The sequence below is a fragment of the Bos mutus genome, chromosome 2 (genome assembly GCF_027580195.1).
Source record: "Bos mutus isolate GX-2022 chromosome 2, NWIPB_WYAK_1.1, whole genome shotgun sequence".
Lineage (NCBI taxonomy): Eukaryota > Metazoa > Chordata > Mammalia > Artiodactyla > Bovidae > Bos > Bos mutus.
Window position 1 is genome coordinate 24,246,381 of NC_091618.1, and position 10,227 is coordinate 24,256,607.

Sequence of the window (10,227 nt, forward strand, 5' to 3'; positions counted from 1 at the left end):
TTAAAATAACACTCATTTATAAGTTCTCTAGGTCAGAAATACAGATAAGGCAGGCTGAGTCCTTCGCTCAGGCATCACAGACGAGATCAGTGTTGGCTGTGCTGTATTCCCAAGGCCCTCATTTCCATGCTGGCTGTCAATCAGGGGCTGCTCTCAGCTCCTAGTAGCCACCTATTCCTTTTGTCAAGAAGAGACCAGTCACTTTTGAGAACTCACCTGATGAATCCTGGCCCACAGAGGATAATCTCTCTTTCTTAAAGTCAACTTGGCCATATAGCATAACCTTATCACAGGAGCATGGCTTCCCAGGTGGGACTAGTGGTAAAGAATCCACTTACCAATGGAGGAGACACGGGTTCGATCCCTGGTCCAAGAAGATCCCACAAGATGAGGAGCAACTAAGCCTGTGTGCCACAGTGGGTTCTAGAGCTCGGGAACCATGACTACTGAAGCCCATGTGCGCTAGAGTTCATGCTTTGCAGCAAGAGAAGCCACTGCAATGAGAAGCCCAAGCACCTCAGCTAGAGAGCAGTCCCTGCTAGCTGCAGCTAGAGATAAAGCCCAAGCAGCAACGGAGACCCGCACAGGCGAAAATAATTAACTAACTAAATAAATATCAGTTTAAAAAAAGAAAAAACAGAGAAATAAATCCACGATAGTTGAAGATTTTCAATATTTCTCTTTCTTGTAAATGGGAAAGTAGGAAAAAATAACAGCAAGGATATAGAAAGAAGTTTTGTTGTTGACTTGAACAGAGTAACTAGAACTGAACTTGCCATCTGACTTCACCACCGGAAAACCGAACAAAATATATTAGCAACTGTTTTTAGAAATTGCACAGTAGGCAGGACAGGACCATGATCCCTGGGAAAAAGGAATTGTGGTGAGACTTATGATATGCAGCTTTCTAACTGGAGGCATTTTCTGAACCCGAGGTAGGATAACTGAAACAGATCACAATGATCTCACTCAGTAGAGGAGATAGAAGTTGTAGTTTAGGAGCTTAAAGGTGGTTGGAATTTGTGAGACAAAGATCCAAAGAGGAGAAAGACACACAGAGAAAGAGCTTTAGAAATCTGAATAAGGTTTCCATTGAATTTCTTGCTGAATACCAAAACATTCAGGTGAAGGATGATATACCCTGAAGCTAGGCATACAGAGTTGGGGAGCTCCAATCAGAACCACTCCTAGAGCTCACTCAAATCTAGGAGACTGAGTTATAGCTGCAGTGGAGTGTCCTCACAGATGGCCTAGGGTACTCAGTGGAAACAACATCAGAGGCAACTCATGCTTTTGTACTAGAGCTACACTTGCCCTAAAGTAAAGGCTGATCTAGAACCCACCCTATAAAGGCTAAAATCAAGACTTGAAACAATTAAACTAATCAGCAAGAAACTTAGTTGTTGGCCAGAACATAGTTTAATACTCTTTAAAGGACAGCAGCCATAATTTTAACACTCAAAAAGTAAAATCATGATGCCTAGGACCCAGTAAAAAAAATTTAGAAATACCAAGAAGAAGGTCATTATGACCTATAATCAGGAGAAAAAACAGTCAACAGCTACAAACCCAGAAATAAGATAGTTAGTAGAATGATTAAAAATAACGGTTTTAAATGGCTATTATAAATAGGCTCAGAGTTGCAGAAGAACATGATGATAATGAGAAGAGAAATTGAGACTCTGAGCATTAAACAGAAATTGTAAAGATAAAAACCACAGTACCTAAAATGTGAAATTCACTGTATTAAAAAGTATTGACTGAGTTCAGCATTCTTGATAAAATATCTCAGCAAATTAGGAATAAAAGGTAACCCCCTCAACATGTTGTATGATATTTCAAAAGCTTATAGCTAACATCATATTTAAGAACTGAATACTTTCCATATTAAGACTGAAACAAGGCAAGGGTATCATCACACCTTCTATTCAAAATTACATTGGACATTAAAGCATATGAAAGAAAGAAGTGGTTGCTGAAGTTTGTGACTGACTTCCTGCACTGCAACCCCAACTGGTTACACAGTAGTAGCAAAAAGTCCTAAAATGTTCCCTCTAGACACAGAATTTCACAAATTACAATCTTTTCCTCCCATTAATGAAGAATCTAGTATGTGTCACATTGCTGCAAGGGAACATAGTTCATACATGTTAGGAAGATAATGTTTTAAAATACATTTCAGGGTTTTTTTTTTTTTTTTTTTGGTATTAGTATCAATGTGACCTTCCCCTTCTCCTTCCCCATTTTTTCAGAGATATCTGTTTGCCTTGGGAGGATTAGGATCGTTAAAGCTATGATACATAAGAAAAAAAGGAGTCATTCTGTGCTTGCATACAAATTAGAATTTTTTAGTCTGCAACAATAAAATTGTCTTAGAAGCCAGGCTTATGGAAAGGGAAAGTAATTTAAGAAATTCCTTTAGAGATCATTAACATATTATGAGCTAGGTCTGACAGATTAGATCACAGAGTTCCTTCTATAGTGTAGAGACAAGATTGATTCTGCCATTAAGACGGCACTGTGAGGTCTGGTGTCCCGGGAAGATGAATGGTGAGCAATGATACACTTGAGAACAGCCCATGATAGAAAGGAGATGAGATGGAAACCTGCCTTTATGATCTTGTGAAGTGTGGAGAGGAGAAGACAGGGAGAGATGAATTAGCTTTTGCCACATAATAAGCCACCTCAAAAATTATTGTCTTAAAAGTAAAAAATCACTTACTTAGTTCACTAGTCTATGGGTTACAAATTTGGTTGAGCCCATCTAGGTAGTCCTAGTCTTGATTGGGTTTACTCATTTTTAATTGAGACCTGCTGGATCTTAAGTTCAGGCATGTCAACTTTTAGTTGCAGTATGTGGGATCTAGTTCCTTGACCAAGGATCAAACCCAGGCCCCCTGCATTGGGAGCTCAGAGTCTTAGCCACTGGACTACCAGGCAAGTCTCATTGACTGGACTTACTCTAAGTCTGTGACTGGCTACTAGGTTGACTGGTTGGTCTAGGATAACCTCAGATGGGCCAGCTTTGCTCTGTTTCCCAACTTCTCCCCTTGTCCAGCCAGCCAAACTGGGCTTGTTCATATAGGGGTGGCAATGTTCCAAGAAAAAGGTGTGCTTTTGTGGCTTATAGTCAGAAATGACATCACTTCTGCTGCATTTTATTGGTCAAAGCAAATCACAAGATTAGCCCAGTTTCAAGAGGTAGAGAAAGAAATCTCATCTTTTGATGGAAATGACTCCAAAATTACATTGCAAAGGAGGATGAAGAGCAATAATAGTGGCCATTTTTGTAAGAAGATTTCCACAATGATTGTGTTCCCCTATACTACTCTGTGCCTCTTCTTCCTGCTAATGCAGGAAATGTAAGAGACACAGGTTCAATCCCTGGGTCAGGAAGATGGCCTGGAGAAGGAAATGGCACCCCACTCCAGTATTCTTGCCTGGAGAATCCCATGGACAGAGGAGCTTGGTGAGTTGCAGTCTGTAGGGTCACAAATAGTCAGACACGACTGAAGCAACTTAGCACGCATGCACAAGAGTGTGTGTTTGTCTGTCATGTCCAGCTCTTTGCAAGCCTGTGGACGATAGCCCACCAGGCTCCTCTGTCCATGAAATTCTCCAGGCAAGCATACTGGAGTGGATTGCCATTTCCTCTGTTACTCCACCATACTTTATTATTCTCCACACTGTGTTTGCGTGCGTACTCAGTGAAATCTGATTCTGAAGCCCCATGGACTGTAGTCTGCCAGGCTCCTCTATCCATGGAATTTTCCTAGCAAGAATACTGCAGTGCATTACCATTTCCTTCTCCAGGGGATCTTAAAAATCCAGGGATTGAATCTGGGTCTACCGCATTAGTGGGCCTATTCTTTACTACTAAGCCTCTTGGGAAGCCCCTATTGAAGAGTAGGGTTAAATGGAATGGAATGGAAGGAAGGTGAAAACCATAGAGTCTTGTCTTGATTCACATTTGGGTACCTGAGAGATGACCCCGGCATTGATTTGGGTAGCCTAAGGGGCTATAAGATCTTACAGCATAAGATGCTGATCATTTAGAATACAAGTACCTTGATGGATTCACCTGGTATACATCTGAAGAAAATGGAAAAAAAAAAAAAAAAAAACGAATTAAAAAAGATACATGCACCCCTGTGTACATAGCAGTATTATTTACATTAGCCAGGATATGATGATTAATATCAAGCTAAGTGTCCACCAATAGATGAATGAATAAAGAAGATATGGTATATATACAATAGAATATTACTCAGCTTCATAAAAGAGAATGAAATTTTGCCATTTGCAATAACATGGATGGACCTGGAGGCTATGCTTATTGGAATAAGTCAGACAGAGAAAGACAAATACTGAAGTGTGGTGGGTATGGTTGCTCGATGCTCAAAACCCAATAAACAGGGTTGGTGGGAAGGAAAGTTTGCTTTATTTCAGATTCCAGAAACTGGAGTGGGGTGGTGTCTGTCCAAAGGCCGACTCACCCCAGCCCTGACAAGCAAGGGGTGAGAGCTTTCATAGACAGAGTAGAGGCAGAGGGATGCCATGTAGAATCAGCATCATCATCTTTAACAATTATGTTCAAATTGGTCATCAGTGGTCAAACCAACATCATCTTGGTTGTGTTAGGCGCAGTTAATCTTCAGTTCTGGGGTCCATTTTCTCCAGTTTCCTTGCAGTCAATTCTGGCAAGGATTGTGGCAGCTCAAGTTGTGGGTACAGCCTGGTCATCCTGTAGTTAACTTCTCCACTTGGATTTTAGTATTTGTAAGACAACTCACAGGATGTGGCTCAGAATATTACCTATAGCTCTTGAGAAAAAACTAAAGGTCCTTGACCATGCTTAAGGACTGCATTATCATTATTATTTAGCCTCCTTTGGTTGTTTTCCTTTGTTTCCACATTTCTCACTTCTCTGATTAAACTTATTTTTTGACTAAAGTTTTCCACAGACAAAAGACAGGCCAAAGACATGGTGGGGAGACAAGGACCATAGGCTCCTGCTGCATCTCATTTTCACTTACATGTGGAATCTAAAATATAATATAAAAACAAGTAATAGCAAAATAGAAACAGGCTCACAGATATAGAGAATTAGTGATTTCCAGTGTGGAGAGGCAAACGGGGCAAAATAAGGATAGAGGATTAAGAGATAATAAATAAGCTACAAGGATATATTGTATAGCACTGGGAATATCCAATATTTTATAATAACTTTAAATGGATAGAATCTATAAAAATATTGAATCACTATGTTGTACACCTAAATGAGTATAATATTGTAAATCATTAATTATAACTATACTTCAGTATAAAAAACAAAACAGAAGTACCTTGCCTATTTCCCAAGAAGACTCATCCAGTATTCTAGCCTGATTGGTACATGCTGAGAGTTGGACAGGGCAGGGGGCTGGATGCCTGGCATTTAGTAGTCAGATTTTCATTCATTACCCAGTTTTTAGCCCAGTGACCAATTGCCCCCTCAGATGGTCTTGGAGAGTTACCTAACTCAGTGTGTAGGATGTGAATTTGCATGTGTGAGAGCTCAATGAGCCATGCCGCATGTTTTCAGCTCCACTGTATAGCCTGGACTTGATTTGGATGGTTCTAGTCCTTTCTATCACTGAGCCTTGAGGATTCTATAGCATGAATCAACTTGCCTATTATTGTCATTCCCCTCCCCCACAGTTTGGTTTTAAGAATCTCTGCTCTGCTAAATCAGTTAGGACTCATCCATCTATTTTCCAACCTTCAAAATTCTACTGACAATCTTGCCTGCTGTCGTCTCTTTCTGATCTTTTGTCTCTGTATAAAGGCACAAAATTGTATGTCTTATATCTTTTTACTGTTATAAATGGGGCTCTGGGATGGAGCAGAGATAAACATATGTCATCTCTCTACCTCATATGTCTGCAAATCTCCTGTCTTTGTTTCTTTAAATCCTTAAGTCAAGTATGAATATTACCTGCAGGAAATGGTGCAAAGAAAACAGTACTTCTTCTTTGGATAAAAACAGCCATTTCTCCCATTTTGAACTCCTTCAAGAATGCCCATAATCTAATGCAATTCAATAAATCTATAAAGCTGTGTGCTTCCAGGAGCAATTTAGATAAAGTGGTAAGAATGGGTTCCACTGGGGTCAGTTTGTAGTACCTGGTTGCCATGGTCACAGGCTCTATATAAATGGAGCAAACAAATAATAAAATACTGAATCTTTTTCCTCAGCACCAGAAATTTATAGTATTCAGATATTTACACATATAGCAGATTTACCAAGATACCAAAATGGGCCTGCTTCTTAAAGGGCACACTTTTGTTATTGGCAGTTAAAGGGACATAAATTATTGCTTTGGACAAGCAGGTACTAAAAGAAAAATAAAAAATCTTCCACTACTTGATTTTAGTTTACTTTCAGAGATTATTTGCTTCTATACAAAAAAAGATTTGCTTCACTTTTCAATGATTATAGATAAGTCCTTTGGTGAATAAGGGTTCTAACATCTTTGCTCATCTGCAGTTAGTATTAATGACTATTAACATCAAAGGTAGATTTATGCTACTATGTCACTGCAGAAGGTAACGTCAGTTGAGGATAGCCAAGACTTTCTTTTTTTTGTTTTTTTTTTTTTTTTTTTTTTTGGCCTCACCCAAGGCATGCAGGATCTTAGTTTCCTGATGAGGGACTGAACCCATGCCCCTGGCATTGGGAGTGAGGAGTCTTAACCACTGGACTTCCAGGAAAGTCCACAAGACTTTTCTTTTTTCTTCTTTAAACAACACTTTCTTTTTTCTTTTTTAAAGTGCACAAGACTTTAATTTTTAAAATTTTAGCTTTTATTTCATTTTCATGAAAGCACTTAAATGAGATCTACTCCTCCAGCAGAATTTTAAGTGTATGGTGTAATAGCCTTCATTATGGATATAATGTTGTATAGCAGCTCTCTAGAAAATACTCATTTTGGATAACAGAATCTGTATATTTAGTGATTAATAACTTCCCATTTCTTTCAAATGACCTTCAAATGACTCATAAGTCACCAACCAGCCAATCATTTTTCTCCAAGGATCTTTCCTCTGTTCTTTGACTCAGCCTAGGTTTGATGTGATATTTTAGAAAAATGTAGTAAAATTTAAATCAGAGCCTAGGCAGTAGAATACATTTTAGGCTTATGGAGAGGTACATGAGGCGAATATAATTCTCCAGTTAGTTTTTTTTCAGTGTTACAGCTCTATTTTATTTAGAAGATAGCAAGAGGGAGTGAGAGAGAGAGAGAGAAAGAGAGAGAGAGAGAGAAAGAAAAGAGCGCACGCATGCATGTGGGAGAGAGAGTCCATGAGAAAGCGCTTTGGCTCCTCCTTTTATATGTTTTTTCCTCCACCTGGGCCTGCCCTATGCAAATTGGGCTTAGCCAGGAGTGCTGTTTGTTCTGTTTGTTCTGCCTGAAGTCTTCACTCTGGTCCTCGGACCTTCCTTGTCTTTTAGCCACCGCCATTTTGGACTCCTTTTCCCTATTCTACCTACCTAACATTACCCCCTCAAGAGACGGGAGGCCCAATTCTTTGGGAATAGGGGCGTCAAGGTCTTTCTGGCTACTTCCTGCTGAACTGGGGTGGCGAGGGGTATTGGGCCTCCCCCTCTTGCTAGTCTCAAGCTGTTTCTGTTTTCAATTGGGGGAAGTTTTGAGTAGGCAATAAATTAGAGATTTGTGATTCATTAAAATTTCTCTCCTGCTTTCTGAGACAAATAGAATAGCATAAATCTAAAGGGGTGAAAAGCAAAGGAGAAAAGGAAAGATATACCCATTTGAATGCAGAGTTCCAAAGAACAGCAAAGAGATAAAAAAGCTTTCCTCAGTCATCAGTGTAAAGAAATAGAGGAAAACAATAGAATGGAAAAGACTAGAGATCTCTTCAAGAAAATTAGAGATACCAAGGGAACATTTCATGCAAAGATGGGCACAATAAAGGACAGAAATGGTATGGACCTAACAGAAGCAGAGATATTAAGAAGAAGTGGCAAGAATACACAGATCTGTACAAAAAAGAGCTTCACGACCCAGATAATCATGATGGTGTGATCACTGACCTAGAGCCAGACATCCTGGAATGCAAAGTAAAGTGGGCCTTAGGAAGCATCACTACGAACAAAGCTAGTTGAGGTGATGGAATTCCAGTTGAGCTATTTCAAATCCTGAAAGATGATGCTGTGAAAGTGCTGCACTCAATATGCCAGCAAATTTGGAAAACTCAGCAGTAGCCACAGGACTGGAAAAGGTCAGTTTTCATTCCAATCCCAAAGAAAGGCAGTAGCAAAGAATGCTCAAACTACCGCACAATTGCACTCATCTCACACTCTAGTAAAGTAATGCTCAAAATTCTCCAAGCCAGGCTTCAGCAATACTTGAACTGTGAACTTCCAGATATTCATGTTGGATTTAGAAAAGACAAAGGAACCAGAGATCAAATTGCCAATATATGCTGGGTCATGGAAAAAGCAAGAGAGTTCCAGAAAAACATCTATTTCTGCTTTATTGACTATGCCAAAGCCTTTGACTGTGTGGATCACAATAAACTGTGGAAAATTCTTCAAGAGATAGGAATACCAGACCACCTGACCTGCCTCTTGAGAAATTTGTATGCAGGTCAGGAAGCAACATTAGAACTAGACATGGAACAGCAGACTGGTTCCAAATAGGAAAAGGAGTATGTCAAGGCTGTATATTATCACCCTGCTTATTTAACTTCCATGCAGAGTACATCATGAGAAACACTGGGCTGGATGAAGCACAAGCTGGAATCAAGATTGCTGGGAGATATATCAATAACCTCAGATATGCAGATGACACCACCCTTATGGCAGAAAGTGAAGAAGAACTAAAGAGCCTCTTGATGAAGGTGAAAGAGGAGAGTGAAAAAGTTGGCTTAAAGCTCAACATTCAGAAAACTAAGATCATGGCATCCGGTCCCATCACTTCATGGGAAATAGATGGGGAAACGGTGGAAACAGTGGCAGGTTTTATTTTTTTGGGTTCCAAAATCACTGCAGATGGTACCCGCAGCTATGAAATTAGAAGATGCTTACTCCTTGGAAGAAAAGTTATGACCAATCTAGATAGCATATTCAAAAGCAGAGACATTACTTTGCTAACAAAGGTCCATCTAGTCAAAGGTGTGGTTTTTCCAGGAGTCATATACGGATGTGAGAGTTGGACTATAAAGAAAGCTGAGCGCCAAAGAATTGATCCTTTTGAATTGTGGTGTTGGAGAGGACTCCTGAGAGTCCCTTGGACTGCAAGGAGATCCAACCAGTCCATCCTAAAGGAGATCAGTCCTGAGTGTTCATTGGAAGGACTGATGTTGAGGCTGAAACTCCAATACTTTGGGCACCTGATGCGAAGAGCTAAAAAGACCCTGATGCTGGGAAAGATTGAAGGCAGGAGAAGGGGATGACAGAGGATGAGATGGTTGGATGGCATCACTGACTCAATGGACATGAGTTTGGATAAACTCTGGGAGTTGGTGATGGACAGTGAGTCCTGGCTTGCTGCAGTCCATGGGGTCACAAGGAGTGGGACACAACTGACCGACTGAATGGAACTGAGGTGAAAATAAACCTTTCAACATTTATCCCAGGCAAAAAAATTATATAATATGAAATATATAATTATATAACATGGAATGCAGAAAATAAGTCAAAGCTTTGGAGCCTTTTGATCTCTACATGAAAGGAATGATAAGCTCCCTCTGGTGGTGAATTTAACAGTAACAATAATTGAACTATCAATAATAATAATAGAATAATAATAGAATATAACAATAATAATAGAATAAGATAACAATATAGCAATAATAATAATTGAACTAATAATTGAGCTATTGTTTGGGTCTTCCCAAGTGGTTCATTGGTAAAGAATCTGCCTGCCAATGCAGAGATGCAGGAGACGAAGGCTCAATCCCTGGCTTGGGAAGATCCTCTGGAAATGGCAACCCACTCCAGTGTTTTTTTTTTTTTTTTTCCTACATTTTTTTTTAATTTTATTATTTTTTTTTACTTTTTTTTTTTTTTTTTACTTTACAATATTGTATTGGTTTTGCCATACATCAATATGAATCTACCACGTGTGCATGTGTGTTCCCCATCCTGAACCCCCCTCCCCATACTCCAGTATTTTTGGACCAAGGAGCTTGGCAGGCTATGTAGTCTATGGGGTTGCA